Here is an 18,163-nt window from a genome sequence, read left to right as displayed (position 1 = left end):
CTATTTCTATGCCTAGGGAATCATAAGAAATCAGAAGTGAACTCACCTCTTGCCACAAAACTACTCAAGAGAACGACTTCTCAGTAATAAAATTGTATTTCCAGCCTTCATGGTTGCAAGCTGAGCCTAAACCATTAACAGGCTGCAAATCATGAGTCTGGAGAGATGACTCGGATCTGTAAGCTGCCCCATAAATCTCAAAGCAGAGCACTACTGAGTCCATGTCCATGTGGTGGAAACTCTGGCCTTTCTCCACATACGCTATAAAGATGAAGTTTTTGCTAAGGAATTTCATCCTTAGTTGCAGCTAGCAACTACGTTATTTCCCTCACTCTACAACTGGTCCCACTTGCAAGCTCAACCCTCAGAGTGACTAGCCTGCATGACAGTTCAATGAGCAGTAAAACATAAAGAACAAAGAGAACACAGTTTTTCTCTGCATGGCAGAAGAGGCAAATACATGGTCTGGTGAACTGATCAAAGCCACCGAGGAAGGGGGAGGGAGATTCAGTGAAGGTGGATCCAAGCATGTCTCTGACATAGAACACCCAAAATACTGTAGAAAAAACATCTGTGCAGAATGAATTACTTGTAGAGCGTGATAAAAACACTGGTGAAGAACTATAAAAGTTGAAGACATACAGGATTGAACATCATTTTACATACAGATTTTTTAACGTCGTAATTCCACTACTCTGATGGGAACGCTGTTTGAAGACAACATTGCTCAAAAGAAAAATGAAAAGAGAGAACTGCTTAGCCTTACTTATTACAGTTAATTTGTGGGTACTTCATACCCACATTCTCACGTCTACCTTGGAAATAGACAATAAGCCTCGGCTTCTGATAAATTAACATTCCTGTTTTTACCTGCACACATTTACCAATATTCTTTGGCTCCTCACAGTTTTGGATCATGGTCGAAAATTTCAAGAAAGAAGCAAGTATCTGCTTTGGCCTAATGGCTTATTTTCCATAAGAAATTTGATATAAACAATTACTGGGTTTTCTTCATTTACTTTTTACAGTCAAAATGTTATTGCTGGCCATCATAATAGTATTCAGAATTTATTGTGTTTTATAAATCTTGCAATGACTTTCCGGTTATCTCCCATCTTCATCTCTCATTTATGAAAATAAACAGATCTTTTAATTCATTTCAAAGAAACTCTAAAGGCAACTAGCAAAAATCTGGATTACATTAGTTAAAAAGAGATATACTGAAACTGTATTGAGAAAGCAAACTACAGCTAGTGCATTAAATTCACAATGTATATGCTAAGACCCTGGTTAAAACCAGTGAAAATGGTCCATATATGTTAAAGAAAAACACTTCCCCAATAGAAAGTAACTAGCTATCAACTACCTTTCATAGTCTCACGGTGCCAAAAACATTCATAGCTAAGTAACAGACCTATACTTTATATCATTATTGAGATTTAGGAAAAAAAAAAAAAATAAATCAGTGCTGCAGTGTAAATACATAATTAAAGCATATGTTTAAATACCATTAATATCTAAAAGGCAATGCTTAGAATCTGCCAGTCTGTCTCCCTACTATCCAAAATTTGCCTAAAATAACACAAACAGAAAGACCTGGGGCAATTCTTTTGATAGTTACGATGTCATACACTATATTACCAAAAGGCGAGCAGATATAGGACCAGTGAAACACCATCTGATAGCATTAACCTCCTCTGACTGGATGTGTGGAACAGTTGCCCTTCCTGCTTTCATTTGAACTTTGTACGTGCTTATGTAAGGTTTAAGGAGATGACATTGGTCATTTTGCCACTTTGAAAGGAAGCCTGGGTTAGATATTCAGAGCAGGATTTAAAAGGCTCAATAAAAGGGACAGCGATTATTCCAATAAATAATCTAGTATACCATCTTATGCGTGCCAATAATGTCATTTGTATTGAAGGAACTCCAAGTACGTCTATTGTTAAAAGATTGTGCAATTGCAGCAGCCAAAGATGTCGAAATCGACATTCTATGGCAGTGGCAGTGATTCCAGAGCCGTGTGCCAAATATGATTAATCACAGTTCACTGGGTATTTTGATAGTAACACAGGAAAATAGCTTGTCGGAGAAAAACCATATGATCAATTAAGAATGCCATCAAGCCCCTCATAAGCATAACCTTCTAGTACTACGAATACCACAGTGCTTATATATGCAGATTAACTGCCAAGATATAGGTGTTTATATATATATATATATGGACAGAAGATCAAAACTGTTAATAAGAGAGCATATGGAAGACCACATAAATTCTTCCCTAAGAAAAGCTCATTTGAGATTATGCACATTTAATGGAAACACAAATTGCTCCACATTCAGACAGATAGCAGAGCTGCATTTCAACCTGACCACATTTTGGAGGGGGAGGAAAAGAAGCGAAGAGTCACAGCAGGTTCTCCATGTAATACACATAGTGGTCAGGCTTATAAAAATCATCTGCAATCCCTTCACCTGCAAATCAAGTCAAACATATTATTCTGTGAGGACTGCACCAGTCTTGATTAATCAGATATTGCCGCTGTTTGCCGCTACCTTCACCAGCAAACTTGATGGCGCTTAGTGGTGGTTCACAAAATTCTGTCTGTCTAGGTGATACCTGACAGAAGTCAGCTTGCTACAAACAAGTGCTGACGAACTCACAAACCTGGAACTGCTTTTTCCACATGACAGAAGCTAGCATCTTGCTAGGAAGTAGGCAAACACCCATAAAGCCTTAAGTTAAGTACTTTAAAAATAAATGCACACAGTGATTCTATTTTAGTTTTATGTTATTTCCTATATGCCAAAGTTCCAAAAAGTTTTCTGACTTTAATTCCTCCACAGTCACCAATAAGTTGCCCCAAATATTTCTCATTCTTCCCATATAAATTAATTGCACCATGAGTCTTAGAAGACGACTGCGCACACATACCTATCACTCTGCTTGCCAATAAAGGATTAATAGTGAATTCTTTACCAGCTCTCAAACTACCCTGTAAACACTTCTTACCCAAAAAGTAAAACAGTGTCAACAGTCCTAAGTAATCTAAAGGAGACACTAAAGGCTGGAAGTGCTGCCCAGTCTTCGCAATTAAAACGATTATCATCTTGCCTCAGACTTCACTAAGGAAGTGATCCTGCCAAACTTGTCGCAGCAGTTTACGGAGGTGTCGAGACTTCTTCATGTACATTGCTATCATGTACAATTCACTACTCACAAAATTCCTGAAAGGCAATGTGTTTTGGTGCATCTTCAAACTACCCTTTCTGTAAGCTACAAAGACATACCCTGGCACTTCTGTAGTACTTTAGATAATCATGATACGAAAAAGAAGTTGGCTTTAAATGTAAAAGCAATGCAAAAGTTTTAGGAATCATTTAGAATACTAAAGTACTACAAGTACTAAAAGCATTGTAATTTAGAATAGTAAAAATATAGTAAGCAAAAGCATACCTGGACAAACAGAAATACTGGAACCAAAACCAACAGGCTTTAGCTTGGCAACAGAGCCTCGCTACAACACTGGTTAGACCAAATAAAACCTATTCCAGGCAAATACACAGGAACATTGTTATCTAAAAAGCCACTTACACTCTTAAATGCAAAATTAATGCAAAAAATTCTATAAAGCACATAAATGGATTTTGTGTATTCATATTAATATTTAGCTTTATTATTATACTTTCAAAATAGCTAAATTCATCAACCAACAATAAGAAGTACTATTCGGATCATTTTAGGCTTCAGCTAAATGTTTTAGTGATTCCAAAGGCATCCATTCAGTCAGCCTTACAAATCAGTATTTTATTCCTATTGTGATGGTACTAATATAGTTTGTAGCAATTCAGTATATGCATTTTAAATCCCAGCAAAACCCTTCAATGAAGTAAGAAAGAATTTTTCAAAACCATCCAAAACTAATGCTATGAACAGAAATATAATTCTGCATCATTTAATAAAAGAAATGAGGTACTTACCCAATGTCTTAAACTCAAAATTGATGAGAAATTTCAAATTAAAATACTCAGTCAAGAGTTTTTCAGAATGATGCATTATATGTAAAAATAGTTAATATTTTTCTTAAACCGTTCTGTTCAAAAATTAAATATTCAGAGGTTTCATGTAAATTTCTAATAATTGCTTAACTAATGGACCAAGTCTTTTCCATTAAGCAATCAAAATGGAACACAAAAGCAGCTAATAAAAGACCAAAAACCTTAACAAAATACTTTTTTCTACCCATGACTGGTGTAGACCCTATGAGAGTCACTAGACAAAAAATAAACACTAGATCATTAATTGTGTTAATAATTCACCTATCGGTAAATAATGAGTCAGACACTCAGGGTTAGATGAGGTCAGCCATGTTTCTCTAGTAAAATATTAATTACTGCTAAAGGATATTATTTTCAAACAAAGACCCATTCCCTAATCAATAGTAGACTATTTTGCTTACAAAGTCAGTTTAATGAATAATTTTCAGAAATTGTTTTGGTTCCTAACACCTTTACATAGCCCTAAATTTATAGTTCTTAACATTGATTCACTTTCTGGTATTAAGGATATTCTATGTAATAATGCTTTAAACATGCAATGCACACTAAATAAGATAAAATATCTTTAAAATAACCAATAACTATTGTTGACATAACCTCAAGCTTTACTGCAAGGAAGAGGAGATAGGATTGAGGGGGGGACCCCAAACATAAAACCAAGTTTCACTGTATGTCCTTCCCCCATTTATGTGACTATTCCACACAAGAAAAGGTAGAAAAGCAGCAGGATTGTAAAACCAGATATGACAAACTGGTTGTTTCTCAATACCCGATGAATTTCAAAAAATTAAATGGTTTTAGTGCTGTTCATCATTTGCTTAAGACTGACATCATCCTAACAGGACACACATTGCGAAGAGAAACATAAACGTCTTCAGTTTAAGTTTTTGCTTTTTCTTTTAAGAAGTCACTGAAAGTGTATTTGCCATTTCTAGCCCTTGACTCAACTTCCTGATTTGACCAGCAGCTGGAAGGATGTTAACCCCAGGGTACGAGAAGGGAAGTGGTAAAACAATATGCTCCCGGCCCTAGCCTCTGCATGCTCAGAGAGAATGGATTTTGAACACACTGCACCCAATTGGATGTGGCATGTAAAATAAAAACTGGGTGTTTTTTTTTTCTTTTAATAAAAAAGGAGAGAAGAAAACTGCTCAGTAGAAGAAACAAACCTGTGCCTTCAGCAGGTTCTCTGCCCTTCTCTCCCCATCAGTACTCCCTCACAATTCTAATTAGCTGGTGGTTACTGCTTAATCACATCGTCACCCTTGTCATCACCAGTGGCACAACTTGCAGACAACACACATTTCCGTTCCTCCTGCCCAGCTGGTGCACGCGCAGAGCCACCAAATCTGAGAAAGGCTTCAGAAACACTGATGAAACCTGTGTTGACATAAATGCTGCAGTGTGAAGTTCAGGAAGTAACGCGTGTTCCCATACAAACACGCACCTGAAAGGAACTGGTAAGTACTTCAGGAGACTGCTGCTATAACAGTGAAGCCAGGAATAGAGGACATAATGGTTTTACTGCTTAAGAGTTTGTTTTTCAGAAAATAAGAATGATAGTCACTTTGTCAGAAAAAAAAAAAAAAAAGAAGTTATCAGAAATTTTAGGACATTAAAGATATAAAATACAGGTTCTATCCCAGCTAGCCTCCTCATGCAGGTTAAACACCTGAAGCTGACATGCTGGTTCCTGAACATCTTCCCTAGGTTCAGTTTTCTCCCTAAATTAAAAATGTAGACTTACTAGATGGACGACATCAAATCATTGCTAGAACAACTTCAGCAGTATACGAGGTTGCTGTGAAAATTCAACATTTTGTGGTCTAAAAAAACTGTCATTATGAAAACATGGATTGTTCATGATAAATGGATCATGCAGAACCCATTTATAATGCTTTAGCACCTATGACAAACAAGAAATAAAAAAGACAACCTTTTGCTGTAAGTACTTAGTCTGTTTTAGCGTAACTGAAGGCCTGCAACATCTGCCAACAAAAGAAGTTTCTGTTTATGGTACCTAACTACCAAGATCTCCTTTCAGAATCTTTTTTCAAATGCAGAGCCCTAAAAGTGCAGAACGAAATCCAAACATATAATAAAACAGAAGTGATCAATACTATTCAAGTACAGACAATGCACGATAGTATAAACAACAGCCCTTCATTCTCACGTATCTCTCTGCATACTTCACAAGAGCTTAGTGTAACCAATGATGTAGAATACTTTTGTACACTGATGGGGGGGCCGTGAGTGTGTATACACGCCCTAGGGAACAGAGCTTGCACATCTAACTGAAATTTAGGGGGTTTTAAGCCAAAGCACCAAAAAGGGAAGGTGGTAGCACTGTCCCTTTCAGCATCAGTAAGAGATTGGTTAAATTCACTGTGAAACCACATCCGTAACAGATTGACCTGAAAGGAAGTTAGGCTTTGGTTTTGTTTTGTTTTGAACTTGTTTGTAAAGCAGAAGCGCTTTCAAAATTACTGCCATAGCACTACTGAGCTCCAACTCTGGGTTGCAGAAGCGAGATTACAATTTTTTCCCCAGGCTCTGCCAAAATCATATAAAGGAGACAACTTTCTCCTCCCAGCAGCCTAACCAGTGACATGAGTATCACATTCACCACACAAGGTAAAGAAACTATCCTGTTTTCAAGTCCATTTCCTTGTTATCCCAAATATTAACATTCTTTTCCACACCACAAGGGCTCAAAGGACCAAAAAGTCTTCCTCTGTGTCTTCTTGATCCATGTTGACAATTGTCTTTTTGAATCTAGCAACACAAGATCCCCCACCATCACTTACGTCGGTTATTCAAAATTGTGAAAGACTATATCCAGTGACAAGACCTTCTGCTACTGCCATAAAAAGAAGTAAAGTGCTACAAGAAATTCACAGAAATTAAGGGAATATTGTTTCACACATGCCTGTTCTGTGGCTGTGGTAGGCTGAGGAGAAGGTAAAATAAAGTGATGCAATCATGACATGACTAAAATGCTCTGTGGAGTCACTCCACACAAAAGACTACGTTAGAAGAAACAGTTGCCTTCTTTATATGACCATAACCAAAATACAGGTGGAGCTGAAGTATATGCTTTCTTAGTACCATCAAAAAAGCTTCCCTCAGATTCTCTGTACTCTGCAAAATGCAGAATTTTTACTCTAACCTAGGAAAATGCAGTGTTTGGGCCTGACTGCAACATTTTGACTTCATCCAGACATTAATTTCACCTGAAGCTCCTATGTCGCAGCTGTAGGAGAACAGACTATGTACACAGGGCCATATGCATCCACACAGTAACGTGCAAACTACTGAAGCACTTTCTCAGAAAAGATGCTTTGCATTTTGGGTGGGTTCTACATGCAGCTATACGTTTAGGATGGATATTGCAACTTCATACAGCTCATCATGGGATTCACGATGAAACCCAGAAGCTGCTGCTGGAATTCTGGGAAAGGAGAACAAGAAACTCATAAAACTCTAATTACGCCTTCCATAACTCATCTTACTTAAGTCAGCATGAAGAGAGCTGTGCTTCAGTATTGCACAGCTGACAAGTCATTAATGCACAGAAGCAGCAGTGGAGACTTTAACAGTGGGTGGCTTTCGAAATTAGCTGCCAAGTAGATTTGACAGGTGTAAAGCCCAGCTGCTCCTCCCCGCCATCACAAGAAAAACCCTGAGCAGTTGCTTGTGGATGGAAGTTTTCTGGCACAGCTTTCCTCATTCTGGACAGCCACCATTCGGATGGAGAACAAGTACCACACTGACATCCTTCCCTCACTGTACAGCCTCTCAACAGGTATAGGTCAGGGGAATTTTTATGTTTTTTATACATAGAGAAAAATATTGTGTGTGTGTGTATCTCTATATACACACATCTGTAAATACATACCCACACATATATAAAATGTATATATTTATAATACATGTAAGTAGTAATTTAGATAAACAGTAACAAATAGACTGTGAGTGACCAGACTGATGGAGATACACAAAAGGTACTGCAGGCATTCAATCATTCTTCCAATGCCCAAGCTCTGGAAGTTGAATTTCCAAACCACTGTGCTGAAATAACAAACTACATCCACATTCTGCTTACCACTGTAAGTCCAAAGTTGAGCTGATCCTTCTAGTTCATTGAAGAAGTTCAGATCATCTAGAGAGCTACGAGGCAATTTGGTTTTTCACCACAAACAGAAGATTTGTTCTCATAAACGCTATTAACAAAAACCAAAGACTTCAGACTTCCCAGTCAATTCCAGCGGACCCAGCATAGCTCTTTGCTTTTATAACTGATGAAGTTGTGGAGTAGGTCAACACTGAAGCTGGAAGCGTGAATGCAGTTCAGATACACCTACACTAACTTCGAGCTCGCTGACTGTGGTCACAACAGGAGTGTAACCATGGCAATATAGGTTTCAGCAACAGTTATAAAATCGATATGTAAGCAGTTATCCTGCACTGAGCTCCCTGCAACTGTGGCTGCTCTACTGTGCTTTAACTGCCTAGCTTGAATATGGAACCTCTGTCTATCTTTTACAGAAACACAAATTATTACCACCATTTCATTGCTATCTGTCTTTTGAACAGGTGCAAGTGACAGAGCCACACTCAATTTGCTTAGTGCTGCAGCTGAAGGATGCTAAAAAATATCTAGTTATTTAATTTGTGTAATCCTTGGAGAACAAGAAGTGCTCTACCAGCAAGAAAGAACCTGAAGTACAGAGACGTCCAAGATGCTGTGACATACCAAAGCAGCTTTCTCTAGAGAAGCTGACAAAATGGCAACTCCCAGGCCCATATGATCAAAATGACTTGTGCTTACTGCTACTTTAAGGCTGAAGTCTAGAAAATACTCTATTTTGTTTGGAATTCTAGCACTCCCATAAATGAATTTGCTATTAAGAACAATTCTTAGAATAGCACCTAACTACAAGTTATGTATTTTATATACGGAAACATGCCGTTAGAAAACTAAATCATTTCAAATAAAAAGGATCTCCATTGCTTAGAAGTACAAGTTTAACAAGAAGAAAGCAAAAAACCAAAAATTAAATAAGAGCTTCTCATTAGCCAACACCTTGAGACAGAGAATTTTGGAACAAACAACGTAGTAGTGTGAAGTGTACAAAAAGTACCAGGGCCACAAACAAGCCCACACTGCAGTGAAGCTTTCCACTCCGTCACTCATTTCCAGAGTGGGAAGACATAGGACAACACCCATATTTCACAACCGAGCATCTGGGGAGACAGATTTCAGTTTATTGCTGCTCATTAGGGGCATGTCCTGGGAAGGTAATGGCCTCTGCTTAGAAGGCTGTGTGGAGAGCAGTGGCTCCCAGTAAGCAGTAGTTTAAAAAAAGCAAGTGCCAAAGTACACAGGCGGGATGTGGTACTGCTTGAGACATTTATGTTCTGTGGGAATATTACAGTAACGTACTCTCCAGCAAAGTAATCTTTGAACCATCTCCAAGTGCTGTTTCTGCATGTTACTGTCTTTCACAATGCAGCAAAAATCAGGTCATTTATGCTCTGCTGAGTCAGTTACTTAAATTTTCTCTTCCCCAAGCTCTAAAGTGTCTTAAATCTCTTCCAAGAAGCTGACAGTTTCCAAGCATTTTCTCTGTTGTATGTATCTCATCTTTTCCCCAGATTAACAAGGTATACAAGCGCTAGCATTCTGATGCAGGGAATGGAGAAGCTGAAAAAAGTCCACTATTAGTTTTTGATTGTTTTCCCTGGAAGCTACAGTACTTCCTCCCCTCAAATTTGAAATATCCTCAAAGTTTTTACTTATTTTTAGGACTCGGGAGACTGAGCCTCCTCTCTGCCTTGCTTTCCATATACACAGTAATCCATTGTGAACTTACTTCTTTTTACTGCTAGAGTATTTTGAGTGCCTGCTGAGGATTTAATCGCAATATCTGGCAGTGTATACCTCTATTTTTCATTGTGCAGAGGGAGAAGACCAAGCTGCAGTGAAGTAATTGAATATGTAGGGGGAACATTAGCAGTACCCACAGAAACTCATGAGTTTGAAGGGGATCAATCTGATCCCTGGGAACAACATATGAAAGAAAAACGTACTCAGAAATGCTAAAATTAGACCATCAAGACAAGGAAGAAAACAAATCCTTGAGAGAGTGAAAAAGTGGTAGTGCGTCACGGTATAAACAGGAACAAACAAGGGACCTGTTCTACTTTCCATCATCATGCAAAAAATAAAGAATTTGATTTGTCTCATGAATCTCTGGAAGCTCTATAAAAGCTTGTTGTTCAATCTGTACACTTTCTTCTTTAATCGTGACACAAATGCCCATAAACTGGCACTTTATAAGTATTTACTTTATAATCCAACACAATCATGCCAGCTGAAGCAGAATGCGGTCAAGCAAAAGGATTCTGCAATTGACAGCTGGGACAGAGGGGCACGGAGGGAGGGGGAAAGGCTACATAAGGTCAGGGGACAAGTTTATCCTCCACGTGTACATGAACACTTCTAGTCTTATACTTTACCAAGTACCCTAACACTCAGTCAGCATGAACATATGGCCTCATTCATATCTAGCAGAACAAACACGTCCACTACCCCCCAGAGCAAACCTCATCTCATTCTTCTGCAAGACAACCTCCTCATTAGCATGATGGTCAGACTGAACGCCCACAGTCCCACAGGTGACACTGGCACTGTCCACCATAAATCAGCTCCAGATTCTCACAGCGGAAAAGAGTTAGTTGTTGCCAATGAAGATCCACCCTTTGTCCATGGTTTTGTTATAAGCCTGGCTAAAGCTCTATATTCTTGCAGAGCCCTGGACAGAGTCCCAGGAAAGACTGTTCTCAAGCCACCGGTTTAGCAATGACTTCACTTGTTCCGAGAGAGAGAGGCAGACACATGGGGGTTTTTTTGGTTTGTTGTTTTGGGGTGTTTTTTGGGGAGGTGTATTAGGTTGGTCCTGCAGCCACCCTTACCTTAGGAGATAAGCACATTCAGGATCTCCAGATGAAACATAGTTTGATTTATATTCATATATATAAATATATATATATGTACACTCTTCTGAACCATAAAATTGCAGAAGAACCAGTTCTTGCTGTATGCCAGCACCAAAACTGGGAGTGACACAGTTATTGCAGACCTTTGCACTAGTTGAGACCATAGGGCAAATCTGTTGGTTTGACAAGTACTGTAAAGCTAGCGAAGCATGGTCTCCATTTTCAAACCAACAGAGAATTAAGATGGATTCTTCTGATTTATTATATATGAATTCATACTGAATTCACAAGCAGCACTGCTTTATTTATAGATATAATAACAGGTAACACAAACTTTACAAAACAAACCATACCCAGTGGAACATATGAAACCCCTGACCCATCACCCGTGCCTGTATGTAACCTTCCCAGGCACCCAGCTCTGCCCTGCCAGCTGAACGAACCATTCCCCAGACCCATTTTTCATCACATTAGACTAAGTTCAACTGTCTCCTCCTTTGTCATCTACCCTGCACAACTGACAGTTTCTTCCAAAAGGAAAAGGCCAAAATAAGATAATACTTTTCCTTCCCCTGTTCTACAATAGTCTCTTCCTTTCTTGTTGCAAGTGCAGAAGTTTCTCACGTGTGCTCCCATTCAATGCATTCACTTTTCCTTATCTCCAATTCCAAACCTTTTCTTTCCAACCTCCTGTATTTTCCTAGCTCCTTTTCCTTAAAGTACAAACTTGCCACAATCTATCCATCTTAAACTCCTTTAATCTTAATTGCATTTTCAATTACCCTTCTTCCCTTATTTTCTTTCCAAGATTATGGACTATGCCCCTTAAAATACCTATCTTAAATTTATTTCTGCCATTTCTGTCTGTACACCTTCAATGAAAAATTTTCAGCACATTACTGAAGTTTCCAAAACCCTCTTCGCAAACAAAAATATTAAGAAAAGGCACTCAGTCCACACCTTCCTATGCTTTAAACATATAAAGTTGATGCTGTTAAGGTGACTGAACTGCTATCTAAGTTTCTACCATAGTGTCCCCTCCTAGTCAGTCTATCACCTTAAACCTCTCTTCCACATTATTTTATTATTCTCTAAGATGGCTCTAGCAGCTTCTGTCCTTAGTCCCCTCTTTTTCTCCCTCTACACTTTATTTCTAGATATTTTAATATGCAGTTCGAGATAGAGTAAGTAAATTGAAACCGACAGCTCACAGAAGCATTCTGTTCTGTCCACAGTAAAACCTTGGCTCCAGTTTGTCACCCTGCCCACACATTTACTTCCATCTCCTTTCTCAGCTGCTGAGGGGATACCATCATACTCCTAAGACTTCAGACTGAAGGGTATCATAGGCATGATTTTATCACTGATTTCTAACACACTCTCTAGTACCCAAACTATTTCTATACCAGGGAGATTAATTTACTCCCCCTAAAATACAACTATTCTTATCCACCCACAGATCAAAAATTTGTAACCATCATCTCAATTGCTTCAAAGTTGTTTCCTGAGGAACTCAAAAATCAATTTTACCTCATTTTTGAAGTGCTGGTAATTCTCCTAGCCCATCACTTTGAGCCCATCACTCCCCTCTTTTTGTATCCTTGTGACATACACCCACCCCTTGTTTACCAAACTAAACTGATGATACTTTTCTTAATCCCTTATTATGGAAAGACATACCACTCATTTCCACTACCAACACTTTTTAAGCTTTCAATATCTGTACTTTCATTTTTTCCTATGCCACCTCTTTGCCTGAGAAGTTTTCTTCTGCATTGGCATGTGTAAAGCATCTCCATTACTTGAGGTAAATAACAAGTGTTATCTACCAAAAACCGTGTTCCCCAATGTATAGGCTACATTTATGCTGACATCACTGTATCACCATCGCCATTTCTTTATGCTTCTTGGTAGTCTTTTCTTCTATGCTTGTAAATACCCCACATGCAAGGTTACTCTTTCCAGAAAAAAACCCACAAGAAGGAAAAGCATTTGATTACAGCATGAACAAGCTGAGGCACTACACTTCCCTTCTCTTTCAGAGACTTGCACAGTGGCCCAGAAACAAGTATCTAGTCAACGCCATCAGAGTGACTCTGATACGATGAAGCATGTTGCTGCAAACAGTACTCCAGGCCCATTTATGGTCAACTTTTCACCTTCAGCATGGATGAGGCAGGAACTCTACTAAAAGAAATAACCTCATCATGAGAGAAACCGAATCCAGGGGATAATCTATCCCTCCTCTGTTACCAAGTTTCTAAGCAAGGAGAAAGAGGTGGTACTGCTCATTTCCTCACTTTCTCAGCACCTGTCACAACAGCCTAAAATCTTAAAGCACAGCTACACAAAGTCAATGGACGCTGTGCTTTCAATAACACCTACACCTCAGGCATTCAAGGCATTTAAAAATAACAAACACTTGTGACCAACATGCATTCTAGCAATTTCATCTGTAAAGTGGAGATTACATTTCATCACACAATTGAGTAATAAAAGAAATCGTTAATTGTGAAGTACATAGATAGTAGACTGATGACTGCCTGCAGAAAGTGCCACAGGAAATTACAGACCTTGTCTTTTGATCAGGTTTGAATACTACACAGTAAATACAGAATATGTAGATCAAAAAAGAAAAGAACAGAAGTTGATAACCATCTAAATACACAAGCACTTTCCATTCACTCCACTAAAGGCAAAGATCCTGTAGAACTACTATATAAAATACACTTAAATATTGCTTTACTGCATATATGTTGGCATCCAAAATAAATTGCACCAGAAACTCTTAATTTGGTATTTAATATGAAGACAGGGTGGTCAAAAACATGTATGAGTTTTGTCAATATAGTTTGCACGCATGGGAAAGATTGAGACTTTTCGTTTAGTAACTAGAGCAAGACTCAACTTTTCCAAAAAGCGTGGATTATCACATCCATGCTCAGCATTTCACATAACAGTGAAGATATTCCTATCGCTGTTTGGCAAATCGATTTTTTTTTACCACCTTTTCTATTGCGTTACCACTTTTAGTAAGTCTTGTTTTGACAAAAAAAAAAAAACCAACCCAAACCTTCATAGACATCATCCACTCCACTACACCAGAGTGTTCAGATAGTCTGGAAACAAAACCCGTAAGTATTCTGACAATTTGAGCACCCTCCCTGTTCCCCAAGGCCTGGAGCGCTCAGTGCAGCTATTGATATAGAGCAGAACTTTGGGAGGTCTCTATGGAAGAAATCTGCTCTAACTAGAGTTAATATCCTGTATCTGCACTTTCCCTCAAATATGCGTTTCCTGGAATGGATGACTAGAGGGTTTGACTCAGAAAACAATTGCTAGAACATTTGTAGGCAGACCAAGTACAAATCCTGAGAACTTGTCATCTTCAACATTTAGAAACTGTGACCCAACAAGCTATCTGAGCCCCACTTTGGAATATATGATTTCAATTTTTTAATTGTAAAAGCAAGAGGTGGATCTTTTGCAAACCTTCCTTTTCATGCCTATTAGCTACCTCAATAACGTAACGTTAAAACAAGAATAAAAGATAAGATGGAGACGGAAGAAAAAACGTTCCTGCCTTCTGCTGGACCAGCACAAGTTTGGAAAAGTCTCTACTGAGAGAAAGGTCCAACTAAAACGTTTTCACACATTACCAAACAAAGGCATACTTCTAACATGGGGACAGGATCAGCAGCCAGATTAGAATACTTTCTAGAAATATACGCCTTCTAAACCCAAGAAGGATCTTTACCCTAGAGGGCAAGATTAAAAGCATGTAAAATAGCAGAGTACTTAGTATCTAAATTGCTAACAGATTTTAAAAAACTGATCTCAATCAAGGAGAGATTGGTGGCTTCAAAGAGCAAACGTCGTGACTCCCTAAAACTAAAAATTCTTGCTCAAGGATATACTAACATGAAACAGAAAGTTTGCCCGTACAAGCAAATATACAAAAAAGCCTGCACATCCAGAAATTTAGCTTGTTTTACTTAAGCACATTAGCACAACCATACAAGGTGAGTCAAGTCAGAGTGTCAGCTGAAAAGGAGGTAAGTCCATCCTAAACCATCTATGCATCTCTTCCACCACTAAGCTTTCTTCAACAGCCTCCTTCATGACCATCAGCATGACTGTTCCAACCACAGCTCCAGAAAAATAATCATGCATCAAGTGCTCAGAAATGAGAATACAAAGGGAATATTTAAATGAAACAGAGACACAGCTCAAGTCCAGAGGGAAAAAAAAAAACCCACCACAACACAATCTAAATTCATTACAACTACAGATTTCTAAAAACCAAAGACTGAAGTTATAGATACTAAGATTCATATCAAATATATCTAAGACTTCCCTTCTTCACCATTTTGCAAATTTGTTGGAGCTCCCTTTCACCTGCCTGTCTGTGAGAAATCTTCACCAACTCTCTGCAAGGCAAAAACATCCGATAGAGTAGGTTCCTGAAATCTCATATCTATTTGGCTCTTCTGAAGACTTTGCAAGCATTATTAGTTTCTTTGGAGAAAAAAAAGGAATACATGTTTATTGCTCACTTGATTATCTCATCAGATCCTTAATATTCAATCAGGTCTATCTAAAGGCATGTCAAATAAGGACACAACCTCCTAGCAGTTCTCTCAGCAGCTTTAATGTTTGGGCATCAGCGCAGATAGAGTGAGTCACAAGTATCATCTCAAAAACCAGGCAAGCAATTATCACTTACTTTATTGATCTTTGCTCACTCTTCTCATCTTTCTGAACTCTGACCTGAATTCTAGATACCTTCTTTGTGGGAGTTGAGTGTAATCACAAAATTAAGGGTTTATTTTTCACCTTAGTTTCAATCCTCCACAGAGCAGTAAGATGTGTTGCTGGTAAGTTCACATTTGTAAGATGCTTTGACTATGTAAACTGCCATTAGTTCTATTATGTCACTCAGAAGCTAGTTTTGCAGTGCTCTACGTTTATTGAAAAAAGGACGATGAATGACTACTATCACATCGCTCCCCTCCTTTCAACACAAACATACTTTATTAGTATTTTCTTATCCTTTTCTTACCGTCTTCCCCCTCCACACTCACCACTTTCCACCACCACTTAAGTAACCTAAACAGTTTCTTAAGAAGTACAGAATGAAAGAGATTAAAATAGTTTAGTAACTTGCAATTGCTCAAGTATCTTACCAATGCAGGCCATTGAATTTGTTTGATCTTTGATCCCTGAGTCTGGCTTGGGTCCTTTCTTTTCGCCCAGACCAGCTGGTACTCCACCAAGAAGGTTGCAAAATCTTCATAAACTTTAACCCATTCTCGCTTTTCCCATTCAAGGTCATCAAATTCCACATATACCTAGGGGAATTCAAGAACAGGAAAGGACACACATTATTACATATACACAGCATGTGTGCATCTACACACGCTTTTGAAAGCATGTGTTTTAAAGTTTAATGCAAGTGCTTAATATCACCCATTTTACTGTTATGGTATTTAAATTATATAAACATTTCCTGCACCACAGAAGAATTTTTTCTTGGCAGTGCTTTTGTGCTGAAGAGAGAAGGGTTACATTTGCTAAAACATTACCATTAACGTTTGGTATCTTATATCATGAATGAAAAGTATAACAAGTAGTATTTACTGGTATCATTCAAGTAATACATACAGCTATTTACATATCAGTAAATAAGTTTTAAGAATATTTCTCATTCTCAGTTCAAATACTTGTCATGTAATACAAACCTAGAAAGAAACACCTTTTCAAGAAAAAAAAAAGCCATTTGAAACAGAACTAGAATGGACATCGAGCCTGTAGACCCTGTTACTATACAATAAGCAAGCCCAACGCACAGCACCTAAGAGAAGCAGCTCAGTTTCTTGCCATTTCTCTCCTTCTGGAATCCCACTCCTTGGGGGGAGGGGGAAGAGGGAGGGACGGACAGGGACGATGACGACAACCCCCCCCCACACACACACACGTTTTGTTTCCAGCTAAATTAAATTTGGAGCCAGTTTACAACTATTTGATCTTATGCCACTCCTGTCCTATAGATTATACAGTCCTCCCCGACACATTCTTAGAGAACAACCATACCCTCCCTTAGCTGCATTCACTAACCTACGAATGCCAAACCTTTTGTCTCCTCTTATAAAAAAGAGGGAATTCAGAGCCAAAAAACTACCCAAAAAGCTATCTGCATTAGCAAACACGCTCTTCTAAAAGCATCACATTTCTAAATTACAGAATTTATTTAAAATAAAACAAAAAAAATCAACATAATCAATTATTTTGTTTTCCAAATTATAAGAAAGTTTATAAGAAAAAACACCTAGCATTTTAAAAAAAATGTCACTGCTTGTCATACAAACTGGAGAAGGGAAGATGCTTTGCTACCCTCCTGAATTTCAGCTCTCAGCCACACCCAAGGCAACTTCTGAAACCGGAGTTTCTTCCTCTCTCGTCTTCTGACAACTTAAATCACTGTCACTGAAATGTTCTTGTCTTTTTAACTTTGGTTAATTTTAGGCCTGCAACATACTTCCTTGTCTAGACTTTGTCTCACACTTTCCAAACGTGTACTACATAGTGCTCCTTCTCATCTTGTTCTTCTCCCTCTGTGTACACAACTTAAATTTGCGCCAAGGCTCTTTTCACTCCTGTATCAAAATTCCAGTTCCCCCCTGCATAGATACTTTTTTTTAACCCATATCACTCCCATTCTGTTCCTACACACTCCCTTCCTTTTCCCTTCCCTCTTTAAAGCATCAGATTAAGTAGATAACTTGCTGCAGTTACTTTCTTCTATGACAGCCCATTATTGCATCTCCGCTTAAAATCTGTCCAAATAGAAAGGAAGAAAGTAGTTTGTTCTGTCAAGCTATGCTCAGTCTATCCATTTATTTCACTGTTCCCTCCTCACAACCTCCACGAGCTGCTCACTACTGCGACTAACTGCAGCTATCGTTCACTGCTCACCTGACTCTTCATCCACCAAGTACTGACACCCGAGTGTCCCTGTCATGGTGCATGCTCGTTGTGACCAATATCCATTCACGGCCAACTGGTCTTTCCGCCTCTTATCTCACATCTCATCTTACTACTC

The 18,163-nt window shown here is 38.5% G+C and overlaps 1 protein-coding gene across 1 annotated transcript in view; it reads right to left on the bottom strand.

Moving 5' to 3' along the window:
* JMJD1C (jumonji domain containing 1C) overlaps positions 1-16,406 on the bottom strand; it is a 114,961-nt gene extending 98,555 nt beyond the window's left edge. Inside the window, exon 1 of the mRNA XM_009889800.1 lies at positions 16,248-16,406. The gene's annotated coding sequence lies outside the window, so the exon portion shown is untranslated. The remainder of the gene's footprint in view (positions 1-16,247) is intronic.
* Between the last annotated feature and the right edge of the window lie 1,757 nt (positions 16,407-18,163).

The sequence above is a fragment of the Charadrius vociferus genome, unplaced genomic scaffold (assembly GCF_000708025.1).
Source record: "Charadrius vociferus isolate BGI_N301 unplaced genomic scaffold, ASM70802v2 scaffold738, whole genome shotgun sequence".
NCBI classification, from domain to species: Eukaryota; Metazoa; Chordata; class Aves; order Charadriiformes; family Charadriidae; genus Charadrius; species Charadrius vociferus.
Note: the sequence above shows the minus strand (reverse complement) of the source record. Positions and strands in the feature narration are given on the sequence as shown.